Source organism: Dipodomys merriami, unplaced genomic scaffold (genome assembly GCF_024711535.1).
Source record: "Dipodomys merriami isolate MVZ:Mamm:240054 unplaced genomic scaffold, mDipMer1.0.p SCAF_281, whole genome shotgun sequence".
Taxonomy (NCBI): domain Eukaryota; kingdom Metazoa; phylum Chordata; class Mammalia; order Rodentia; family Heteromyidae; genus Dipodomys; species Dipodomys merriami.
Window position 1 is genome coordinate 984014 of NW_027204282.1, and position 13389 is coordinate 997402.

General features: G+C 34.8%; 1 pseudogene; it reads left to right on the top strand.

The window, feature by feature from the left end:
* The first annotated feature begins 10276 nt into the window (after nt 1–10276).
* LOC138838523 (ankyrin repeat domain-containing protein 49 pseudogene) lies at nt 10277–11005 on the top strand (annotated as a pseudogene).
* Nucleotides 11006–13389: the final 2384 nt, after the last annotated feature.

The window sequence follows — 13389 nt, forward strand, 5'->3', positions numbered from 1 at the left end:
GTCTAGCATATGTGAAGCAATGGTGTGATCTTGCACGCATTACAAAGGACACACAAAGCACACACACAGAAACCACATAAACATGCGCATACACACACCACATACACACATTTGGAATGTTGATATTATCATATTAAACGGGGGAAAGTATCACAAATAGTAAAGGTATGTTAATATATGAAATCATTATATTGCTCGTACTATTTAAATGTTTAGTAGAAACAAAATAGTCACAATATACTTGGATTTTAATAGATTAAGAAAATTGAAATTAATAGAAGACATGAGAATCTTTGCAAATAAGTTTTAAATAATAAACATTTTGAATCATGTGTCCTTTTACTTTGACAAAAGATTGATGTTACTGGTGTTTTTTAACTAAAGATTTAGAATATGATAGCGAGGTGCTTTATATAACGCTATGGATTGCTTATCTCTAATCATTTCACTCTGAATAGTTTTATAATAAGGTCTTGTAGTTTCTGTCTCTCCTGAATTACAAACCCTATTTACACCTCCCACCATAGCTACAAAATGGATGCCACAAATCACCATGCTGAGCTCAAAAATTTCTTTTTAACACAAGTACAAATATTTCCAAAAAGAGACCAGGTAATGAAGCGTTTCTTAATAAAGTATGTGCTTCTTGAAAATACAGTAAGTATTTGCTACCTGTACAAATATGTTCATAGCTATAAGAAAATAAATTTATTTAAAACCACTAACCATATAAAAATTAAGAAAATAATTTTTAAATAGTCACATGTTAAATATTTTAAGAGCAAAATATATGTATCTGAATAATTTGCATGCGTAAAAATCATGCAAAATTAAATTAACTAATCCTACAACTCTTCAAAAAGAATTACCCTAAAGAAACAAAACATTTAAGCTCAAATTTGAAATTTAAAAAATAAAATGAAGTGTACTCTTTTTTTGGCGGGGGGGTCCGGTCGTGGGGCCTGAAATCTGGGCCTGGGCGCTGTCCCTCAGCTCTTCAGCTCAAGGCTAGCACTCTACCACTTGGGCCACAGCCACTTCTGGTTTTTTGCTTATGTGGTGCTGAGGAATTGAACCCAGGGCCCCAGGCATGCAAGGCAAGCGCTCTACCACTGAGCCACCTTCCCAGCCCGAAGTGTACTCTTTAGTTGACTTAATTAAGTGTAAAAGACCTGTATATCAATTTTATAATAAAAAATGCATGAACAAAGAAAACACAAGTACCCATTGATCAATAGCAACAGCAAAAGCATCAGTAGTTTTTGTTTTGCGTGTACAAAAAAAATCGATGGAAGAGATAACAATGTTTCTTCCCTAAGAAATGTACTCATTACCATATTTATGTAACTGTAACCCCTGTGTACATTTTTATTACAATAAAATTAAATTTAAATTAAAAATAAACCAAATAATATACCAATTAAGAATTCTTAGAAGCCATTGGTTAAAAACTTTGTAAAAAAAAAACTGCCCTAGGTACCCAAGGAATATACTTTGATGATACTATTTAAATATTTCAACTTCAGCAGAGAAGCAAAAAGTTTAAAAACTGTTACAAAGTTAAGCAATAAATGAGAATATATTACTATTAATAATAATCATAAGATGAATTTATAGTGGTAGTCAAATATGTAAGAAATGAGGCAATTTGCCATTCGTTTGCACTTAATAAGTGAGAAAGAATTTTCTAGGTCTTTTTAAATTATCATAAGTTTAATGAAGAAACTATACTATTACATCATATGATAATCAGATAAAGCTGATATTATAGCAAAGAACAGATTTTACTAAGTTTTGGGGTGTTAATGAATATACTTATTTTGGTTGTGGGAAATTGTGGGGATTTCAACTTGGGTATATTGTTCTTGCTAGGCTGGAGTCTTATCATTGGTGAATTTTAGGAGAGGGGTTCCCTTTCCAAAAGAACATGCACCTGATCTGTCCTTTTAACCTTCCCTTCATCAAGGCATCAGAGTTGCACACCAACATGTCTAGCTTGCTACCTTGACTGGTCTGGATTCCCAGCCTTTCCAAACTTAGTCTCTAGATTGTGCAGGATGGTGGAAATGATACAATGCACCCAGCTATAGACTGAGAAGGAAGTTCACTAAACTTTCTGCTTGGGTTCTGTTCTAAAGCCTCCTAAGTAGTTAGGAGTACACATGGGAGCCCCTGATGCCAAGCAGTAAGAGTATTTTTTTAAGCAACTAGACATATATATATGACTTAGGCTTGTGAATACCTCAAGAAAAGAATAAAAGAGCAGTGAAGCATAGAGGACAGGCAGAATTTTAAATAGCTACTCAGAGGCTGAATAAGTTTAGCTAGCTACTAGAGAGTCTGAGATCTGAAGACCACTGTTCCAAGCCAGTCCAATCATGAAAATACAAGCAATTATCTAAAAGAAATCCATAAGTGTAGCAGTGGCTGAAGTGGTAGACCACTATCCTTTGGCACAGAAGTTTAGGAATAGTTCCCAGACACTATTAAGCCTCAAGAATGATGAATGCATGCATGAGCACATGCACATGTGCGTGTGCGTATTCACACGTGCATGAACACAGACACAAATGAGTATTTCCATGTGAAATTCTTTAATTTTTTTCCTTGCTGTAATTTATTCCCCTGTATTATTTCACAAATTAACAAAATCAGCTAAGGACCTATTTGCATAAAATTCATGTTTCTCTAAAATCTACTCTCTTTTTGGAAGCCTGCTTTTATTTGACCCAAAAGTAAATTATTCAGGAAGTCAATCCATCACTCTCAAGTCTGTATTATTAGATCATTGTTTAGTTTCTTCCTAGCAATATGATTTTGTGAAATCCTGAATCAAGCCATATACTTCTTTCACTAGAAGGGAAGCCACTGTCAAACAATTAATTATAGGTTTTTCTCCTCCTGGCATGCATCTGTAGTTTTATTATCTTCATATATTTCATAATCTGTCAGTGTATGCCAAAGGCTGCTGTCAAAATAAAAACACACTTCTCAGAGCTTAGCATTTGTATATCATTTATAGATATGAAAGTGTTTAAGTGTTACTGAAATTGCATTGAAATAAATAATGTTCACCCTGACTATCTTGAGAAAGAATTGGTTTCCAAGCATTTTAGATAAGAACTTGAGGGAAAGAAACAAAAGGAAAAGTGAGCAATTCAACACATAGATTCAAATGAAACAAAACAACCAAAGAAAACACAAATAAACTCAAGAACCTGTAGGAAATGTAAAGATTTAAAAATAATCAGCTATGACAAGCTTATGAAAATCCTGACTACATGGGAGTGCACTGTTGTGAGGACAGAGGCTAAAGCCCAGACTGGACAGAAAGATCTGTACACAATGCCATGCACCTGTTTTTCTGAATTCCAGGATTAATAGCATGAAGTGAACTGAGGCCAAGATCATACACAAGTAGGAAGCCAGTTTTTATCTCAAAAATAATCAAGATAATTTAGGGCTGGGCACATGAAAAAGTGGTAAGAACACCCATATAGGGAGCACAAGACACTGAATTCAAACTCTAATATTAGGGGTATTAAAGAAAAAAAGCTATGATTTTAAATACATGGAATAATTGTAGCACATGAGTATTTGAGTGGAGAAAAATCCATGAGAGAGATAGAATGAACCCACGTTCCAATGCTTTCTACTTAAGTAATAATATTTATTGGTACTTCAGACAAAGCAGAGTTACCTTGAAAATGAGCATGGATGTGCATTTGGGTGATGGAAATACTCTACTTACACAGGTGTAAGTTAAATAGATTTTCTTTGGTAGATTGTAGGTCTTGAACTAAGAGCCTCGGTGATGTTCTGAGCTTTTACTCTCAAGGCTACAACTCTACTACTTTGAGCCACAGTTCCAATTCTTATTTTCTGTTGGTTCTTTGGAGATAAGAGGCTCATGGACTTTCCAGCCTAGTTTGGATTTAAACCATGATCGTCAGATCTCAGCCTCCCGAGTAACCAGGATTCCAGGCATGAGCCATCGATGTTTTTAATAATTTAGTAAATTGTACAGTTACAGAAGTTATAAATTATCATTGTAACCTGTGTAATAAATATGTGTATGTATGTATCAATGCATTTGAATAGAACTATTTTAATATATTTTTGTATCTACAGTAGATTTATGAAATCATCCTTCATTATAAAATAAAATGGAAACAAAAGTTAATAAAGTGCAAAACAAAGGGAATTGTTTCTTTTTGTTGACTGGAATATGAATTGTGAGAATCAGTTTGGGAAAATCATCTCTACTTTACCAAAATGGATAATTGCTATTAATTTCAATCCATCTATTTGCCCATATTGTGCATCCTCAAACATGAATGTCACAATCAAACCACACTTTTTGCCTTTGTATTTAACTCACCTGTTATAATTTAGGAGATAATCAAATAAAGATTAAAATAACAGTAAGTGAGGCTATGAGTTAGAGCTTAACAAGATTTTAAATATGATAATAGCTAATTAAATTGCATATACCTTACTTTTGCTCTGTTGTGATGTCCCTCATTCCCACATTAGGAAAGTACATAGAAAGTTCTCACTAAATTATATGTACAATTATTAAAAATGTATTGAAAGAATATGGGCACAGTGTGGTTTTAGCTTATTGAGACCTGTATGGGGTAGTGTGTTTTTGAGGACTTGCAATACGTTGTGATGGAGATGAATGGAAGGATGTGCTTATTCTGGAAAACAGGTTAGAGGATTGCTCTCAGAAAGATAGTGATGAATTCTTCCAAAATGTAACAGTAAAAACACTTTCACAACCATATTCACTACTGCACTATTCACCATAGCCACGTTATGGGAACAGCCCAGATGCCCTTTGGCGGAAGGATGGTTGGAGAAAGTGTGTCATATATACAAAATTGGATTGCACCTATCAATTATGAAGATTGTTACATAATTTGCAAAGAAATAGATAGATCTAAAAATAGAACCAGACACACAAAGGACCGCTGTCCTGTCTCATATTTGGAAGCTAGAACTTTATACAAGTTTACACAAGAATATTAACCAAAGCATGCTAGTTGCAAAGGAGTATTTAAAAGGTGTAATTTTTTATAAAATTGAAATTTTAATCCAACAAAATGAATACCACGAAATTATCACATGGAAGATATGAGGGGAAATCAAAGGGAAGCAATAAACAGAGTTATGGAGGAAGAGAGTGAAGACAGTATATTCAATGCAGATAGTATTAAACGAGTAAAAATGAAGGTTGGGTGAAGTTTGGAAGGGTAGGGACAAGTTATATAAAGATCTATTATACTTAAAAAATGATTTATTGAATGGAAATTTCTTGTACAATTAGCTAAGATAATAAAAATATACTTAAAAACAATGGAGATATCTTAAACTGCGTTCTTTTAAACCATGAGTCAATATAATAGTTTTCGCCTCAGTAATTTTCTTTGCAGGACTGGGAAGGTGGCTCAGTGGTGGAGCGCTTGGCTTGCATGTATGAGGCTCTGGGTTCGATTCCACAGCCCCACATAAGCAGAAAAAAAGCCAGAAGTGCCGCTGTGGCTCAAGTGGTAGAGCGCTAGCCTTGAGCTGAAGAGCTGAGGGACAGCGCCCAGGCCCACAGTTCAGGCCCACGACCGGACACAAAAAGAAAAAAAAAAGAAATTTTCTTTGCAGGTATTTTCGTCATAGTGACAGAAAAGTGATCAATGCAATGAATATTAATAAATCACATTGCACATCATAAAGGGACACAATATAGAATCACGATAAAAATGTTAGAATTCATCAAATGATAAAATAACAGGTAGAATGTGCCAAATGCTAATTGATTGTTTTTCCACGTACTTTAACTAGGGTATCTAATTTAATCCTCAAAATAATTCCATAAAGTGGAACTATTTACATTATTAATTCTCAGAAGATGATACTGAAGTCTTCAGAGTTGGAATTACTAGTACCACATTGCACACATGGTAAGTGTTATCCTGAGATCCATCTCCCACTGCAACAATTAACCTCATTCTATTTTATGACTAAAATACCAGCACTTAGTCTACAAATTCTAGGAGAAATTATCAGAATTATTGTGTACACTCATAATATTTCACTTTACCTTTGTTAGAAAAGAGGTAACGGTAATATGAAAACTCAAAATTCATAATCAGTGCATACCTCCCTGATGAAAGGAACTGCTAAAGTATAACATTCTTGATCTCTAGCTGAAAATAGTAGAAATCATATTGTATCCCTTCACTCAACACTACACTGTCTAGGAACCCTATCACTGTTTAACAAAGTCTTACTGAAAGAATGACCTCCCCAATTCCTGATGGAAACAGACTGCAGGTCTTATGGACCAATCATTTCTACATTGTAGCTCACCTAAGTTGTTTACCATTAGAAGTATTTTGATTGTTTTTTATACCCAATATTTTGAGAGAAAAGTAATACTTTAAAATGTCATTAAAGCAAGACTGATATAAAAATCACCTTTGACCTCAGTAAAATATTTTACCTTTCATATACCCAAAAATGCCGTCTCACCTATCATTAATGTTAGGAACGAGAGTTTAAAAATCATAGACACCAAAACTTAAGCAAGAATTAAAGATTCTCCAACGTGTGAATACAATTTGTTTAAAAAGACATAAAGGGCTGGGAAGGGGCTCAGTGGTAGAGCGCTTGTGTTGCATGCATGAGGCCCTGGGTTTGATTCCTCAGCACCACATAAGAAAAAAGAAAAAAAACCTGCAAATGGTGCTGTGGCTTAAGTTGTAGAGCTCTACCCTTGAGCTGAAGAGCTGAGGAACAGCGCCTAGGCCCAGAGTTCAGGCCCCGCTACCGGACCCACCCCCCAAAAAAAAGACATCAATACTACTACATTTTTTCAAAATTTCTTATGATACTGAAGATTCACTCATAAACTATTAACACTTGAAAATAACTCATTTTCTTGGGAGTAGGACACAAAAGACAAGATTATTCCAAATCATTTTCAAAGACCGTTATTTATACTACAAATTCACTCTTATAACTACAAAGATTCTAAAAATAACTAAAGCACAGTGACACAAAGGACATAATTTAACGGCATCAGCTACATTCAAAGGACTATGTTAATAGAAAACAAAGTTATACTAATAATTAGCTTACCCAATTCACATATTCTTTTATTCTATTTCTTTTAGTTTCATAAAAACTGGCTTTCCATAAAATGATGCATAAAAGCCTATATACCCACTTACTTTTTCAGATTTTAACAATGTTTATTGTAGAAATGTCTTTAGCTCTATAGTCAATTAACTGAAATAATACTAAAATATTCAAAGGGTTTTCAGAAATTGCAAGACTAGCCCTGAGATGTTATTTATATACAAAAATAATCAAAAAGCCTTATTTGTTAAATTTGTTATCATTACTCCCACAAAAGAACTATTAATGAAGAAATCTTTGTATGTACAAAACAACTTCAAATGCATCCACAATCTGGAGATGACACATGCTTTTTTTTTTTTTTTTTTTCTGTCAGTCGTGGGGCTTGAACTCTAGGCCTGGGCGCTGTCCTTGGGCTCTTCAGCTCAAGGCAAGCGCCCTACCACTTGAGCTACAGCGTCATTTGACACATGCTTTTTGTTTCTTTATTTTTGAAATGTATATCTAACAAGCATATCCACAATATTGATTTTCATTCAATATGATGGAATATTAAAATCTAAAAAATATGGGGTTTAGTATATTAGTGTGAATAGATACGATCTTACAAAAAACGTTATTTTCAACAGAAATCCATAAGGAGTTTATCCACCTTGTGTTTCACAGGAATAACCAGAAAGTAATACCTGTTTGGTCAAGTCAATCTAAATCACTCCATGAGTATATCTTAAAAGTATAACCAATTTAAGAGGTCAAACACATATTTTGTACTGACCGTCATCTTACAGCAATAACTTACTACCTAATTATATATGTATATTCTTACCTAACATATACTAAGAGCTGAAAGTGATCTCTTTTATCTAACTTAATGGTGTAAATGCTTTGATAATGATATTGTTATCATTTGACAAATAAAATGTACAGAAGTGTGGTTCCACTGAAATGACAGAATGGAACCTGATTAAAAAAAAAAAAACATAACAACACAGCTCTTTTCAGCCTCACCCTGTACACATTGGCAAGCAACATTGCAACAGCACAAAGCACACATATACACATACACACAGTTGTGCACATCCACACACACATATACCCACATGCCAAATTCAGGGTTTATTTTACAAAAAAGTTCAAATAAAATGTTAGTGATTAGGACAAATGATAATTTGCCTTATTATAAAATAATACATAAACCAGTCACCATGGATGTTACATTTTACCTTCCACTCCACATGTGACCACTTAATTCATTTTTAGTTAATTAATTAATTCATTCATTCATTAGTTTGTTGATAATACTAGAGCTTGAACTCAGGACCTGGCTCTGTCCCAGAATTGTTATTTTTTTTTGTTTTAGTTTTCTCAATGCTAGAATTTTACTGCTTGTACCACAGCTCCATTTCTAGCTTTTGCTGGTTACTTTTAAATCAAAATCTAATAGACTTTTTTTTCTTGGTCTGATTTCAAACCACAATCATCAGATTTCATCTTTCCGATTAGCTAAGATTAAAGACATGAGCCACCAGTGTGGATCCTACTATTTCCTATATTAATCTATGCACATACTTATATAGTAATTTAAAACTGAGAGAATAGAAGCAAGATGTACAGTGATGATATTGTCCTGTCAGAAATTCAAGTTAGTAATGTAAATTTCTTCTTAAGAATATACACAAAAAATACTTAAGAAGAAATCTGATGATGTGTGTGTATATGTGTGTGTGTGTGCTGTTGCAATATGTTCCACATATAAGCACTGTGCAAGGTGTCCAGCCATTCACAGTTATTGCATGAATATCTGCCTTGACTACCAACACATGGACAATGTCTAAGAATCCACTCTAGGTGTCCCTATGAAGAGGTATATACTCATCCTCATCCCTAGCATTCATATGAGTGTCATTTTGGAAAGTAGTCTCCGCACTTTAGTAAGCTGCAAGGCAAGCACTATACCATGAGCCACCTTTCCAGTCCAAGGATTAAGATTCTTGTCTGTAATTTGATCAAAGGTATGTCTCTTTATGTAGGCTACTAAAAATGTGTTTACTAATTTAAAGTCAATACATAAATTCTATTTCCATCTCTTTAAAAAATTGTTCTGTAAATTGATCAGAAGCATGGATTTTGTGGCTAGATAGGTCATTGCACATCTGTATCTTTCTTCTTCTCTCTCTTTCATGTTTCTCATAAATAATATGATTGCTCCATAATTATCCTAATTTGTATTGCTTTTATATTTTCAGTGATATCATTTCACTTTCTGTCCTGCCATTTCCCAAATCAGCACCACATAAACAGAAAAATATGGAAGTGGTGCTGTGTCTCAAGAGGTAGAGCACTTGCCTTGATTTGAAGAGCTCAAGGACAGTGCCCAGGCCCAGAGTTCAGGCCCCACAACTAATTTTTAAAAAAATGTAAATCCTTTATAATTCTACTACCAGATCTGACTGAAATCAGTGGAATCACACTTTTCCTGTACAATGAAGGAATAGGTCCAGGCTAGGAAAGCAACTAGAGAAGGCAGGCTGATTGTATCTGTGAAAAATCTTTTTGGAAAATGGTATCGAGTATTACTTACTGGTTATCCGCTAGTGCTGGAAGCATGATTCTGAACTATTGCTTGCTGATTCTGAACTATTGTTTCGATCATTATATTCTCCAAGAAGAAAAGTGAAATTTAATTGATAGCAAAGGACTACTAATACATTTTGACTTCTCATTAAGCATCTTCAATAATCAAAATCACCTAAAGATAATAAACAGGACTACGTTTTTAGATGAAAACAAGTGTCTTTTTAAAAAACAAGGAATTTAAGTATTTATGCAAAGGACTTGTATTGTACTACTGAATTATACATTTATTTCTCATTTGAATACCAATAAATTATGGATCTATTAGAAAGCTCTTAAAGCTCATATGTTGAATAGTGAGTTCTCTTACAGAATATCATGGTATTTCCCAAATCATTTACATAGAAGGTATTGTTTCCTATTTTCTCATTCCTAAGAATAAGCTGTACATGAAGATACCACTGGTCCTCATTTTCAGTCTGTACTTTGAATATGGAGGAAAATCTTTCTCTGCTCTCTATCAATCCCTACTCTCCAAGTAGAATAATTTAGAATAGTAAAAATGGAAAAAGAGAAAATAAATCATGGTGAAAAAATATATACCGAAAATTCACCGGATTATTCTGACCAGTTCAACCGACGTGAACTATACGGGAAACTCATTGACACCTCATTCCAGCTGGTACTCAAAGTCTCTGGTTAGGCAATTCTGATGAAGACAAGGAACAAGATGAAAAATTGAGAAATGGTATCAATTACAAGACAAAAATGGAGAAGTATCCAAGTAAATTTCTTCTTTGGGATGCCGAAATTAATCGGCTTACTACAGTGCGGAGACTACTTTCCAAAAAGGCCACTCATATGAATACTAGGGATGAGGATGAGTATAACCCTATTCATCGAGAAGCCTACAGTGGACAGTTAGATATTTTCCATGAGTTGGTAGCTCAAGGCAGGTAGCCATGCAATAACTGTGAATAGCTGGACACCCCTGCACAGTGCTTATATGTGGAATAATACCAGAGTGGATTCTTTCTTACTTCATCATCATGCAGATACAAATGCCCAAACTAAAGTCCTCTTGACCACATTGCATCTTGCTGCTGGGAATAGAAATAGCAAAGATATGCTGTACCTACTTCTGTTGAACCATTATATCAAACCAGGTCTGAAGAACAGCTTGGAAGAAACTTCCTTTGATATTGCCAAAAGGATAAGTATGTATCACTACCACTTTGAAGTTGTGAAAGTCTTTACAAATTGTTCTCCTAAATCGAAATGGTTTGGTTAAGTTCCTTAAATTTCAAAAATGCCAGTTCATACTTTGTGTCCCTAGAAAAGTCATAATGGTTTGGTTAAATTTCTTTTTTTAAGTTTTATTTTATTTATTTATTTTTTGTGAACATACTGTACAGAGGGGTTACAAATATATGGGGAGGATAATGTGCACATTTCTTATCAAGCATTGCAACCTCCTCCTTTGTTTACCCTTCACATCACTTCCCAGCCTCCCCCCTCCCCCCCAACCACCACCTAATCCTCGCCTCCTCTTCCCACCCCCCCGCACCAATGTTGTAAAGCTCGTTTTCGACATGACAACTTATACTTCTCATTGTTGCAACAGGTCCACCTGTACACTTAAACGACTTGTTTTTCCCCATCTCCTCCAAAAGTTATACTGACATCAAAAATAGTGAAAGCAGGGGTTGAACTGTGGGGGAGGGACATACAAAGCAACAAAGAGGTAATCTTATAAATGCGTTAGAAACACATGCATGAAAGAAAAGAAAAACATTAAAATACATATCTAAGCGTTCATTTTTCTGACATCACATTATCTGACCTTTTCCGCTTGACACATACATATACTAGGTATTACAAATAAGGGAAACCATGGGACCTATGTTTCTTTGGGCCTGATTTACTTCACTTAATATAATTTTTTCCAAGTTTTTCCATTTCCTAACAAATGGGGCAATGTCATTCTTTCTGATGGAGGCATAGAATTCCATTGTGTATATATACCACATTTTCTTGATCCATTCATCTACTGAGGGGCATCTGGGTTGGTTCCATATCTTAGCTATGATAAATAATGCTGCAATAAACATAGTTGTGCTGGTAGCTTTAGTGTGGTCTGGTTTGTAAACATTTGAGTAAATACCCAAAGGTGGGATTATTGGGTCATAGGGGAGCTCTATGTGAATTCTTTTGAGGAAACAAAGTGGATGAACAAGTTTACATTCCCACCAACAATGAAGGAAGGTTCCCTTCTGTCCACATCCCCTCCAGCATCTGTTGTTATTAGAGTTCTTCATTTTTGCCATTTTAACTGGAGTGAGGTGGTATCCCAATTTTGTTTTGATTTGCATTTCTTTTATGGCTAGGGATGTTGAGCATTTGTTCATGTGTCTATTGGCCATCCTTATTTTTTCCTCAGAGAAGTTTCTCTTCAAGGATTTAGCCCACTTATTTATTGGGCAGTTGTTTCTTTGAGGATTTGTTGCTGGCAGATTTAATTTTTTTGAGTTCCAAGTATATTTTAGATTGAGACCCTTGTCCATTGTATGGCTAGTGAAGATCTTCTCCTAATCTATGGGCTTTCTATTGATTATGCTCACTATGACCTTTGCCATGCAGAAGCTCTACAACTTCATGCAATCCAATTTGTCTAACCTTTCTTTGATTGGTTATGTTTCCAGGTCTCTATTCAGAAAATTTCGTCCTGAGCCAAGGAGAGCTAGGGTTTCACCTATACCATCCTGTAATGTTTTCAGAGTGTCTGCTTTGACTCTGAGGTCTTTGATCCATTTGGAGTTGATTCTGGTGCAGGGTGATATATAATGATCTAGCTTTACTTTTCTACAAGTAGTTAACCGATTTTGCCAGCACTATTTAGTAAAGAGGCTGTCTTTCTTCCATTCTCTTTTTTTAGCTCCCTTATCGAAGCTTAGATGGCTATAGGTCTGTAGGTTCATTTCTGAGTTTTCAATTCTATTCCATTGGTCTTGAAGTCTATTCTGATGCCAATACCAAGCTCTTTTGATTACTATGGCTTTATAGTAGAGTTTGAAATTTGGTACTGATATTCCTCCAGCAGTGTTCTTTCCGTTGAGGAGCGTTTTTGCTATTCGGGGTCTTTTATTGTTCCATATGAATTTTGGATTGCCTCTTCTACGTACTTGAAAAATGAGGTTGGAATTTTGGTAGGTATCTTATTGAATTTGTAGATAGCCTTGGGAAGTGTTGCCATTTTCACGATGTTAATCTTTCCAATCCAGGAGCATGGTAGGTTTAACCATTTTCTAAGTTCTCTGTTAATTTCCTTTTTCAAGATTTTAAAGTTTTCATTATAGAGGTCTTTCACTTCTATGGGTAAGTTAATTCCTAGGTATTTTATTTTTTGTGGGGCTATTACAAATGGAATTGCTTTCCTAATTTCAGCCACACATTTCTAATTGCTGGCATACAGAAAAGCCATTGATTTTGGAGGGTTAATTTTATTCCCTACTACTTTCCCAAAGTTTTGAATCAGCTTGAGTAATTTGGGAGTGGAGTCTGTTGAATTCTTTAAATACAAGATCATGTCGTCCGCAAACAGGGAGAGTTTTATTTCTTCTTTCCCTATTTGGATCCCTTTAATGTCTGCATCTTGTCTTATTGCTGTAGCTAGGC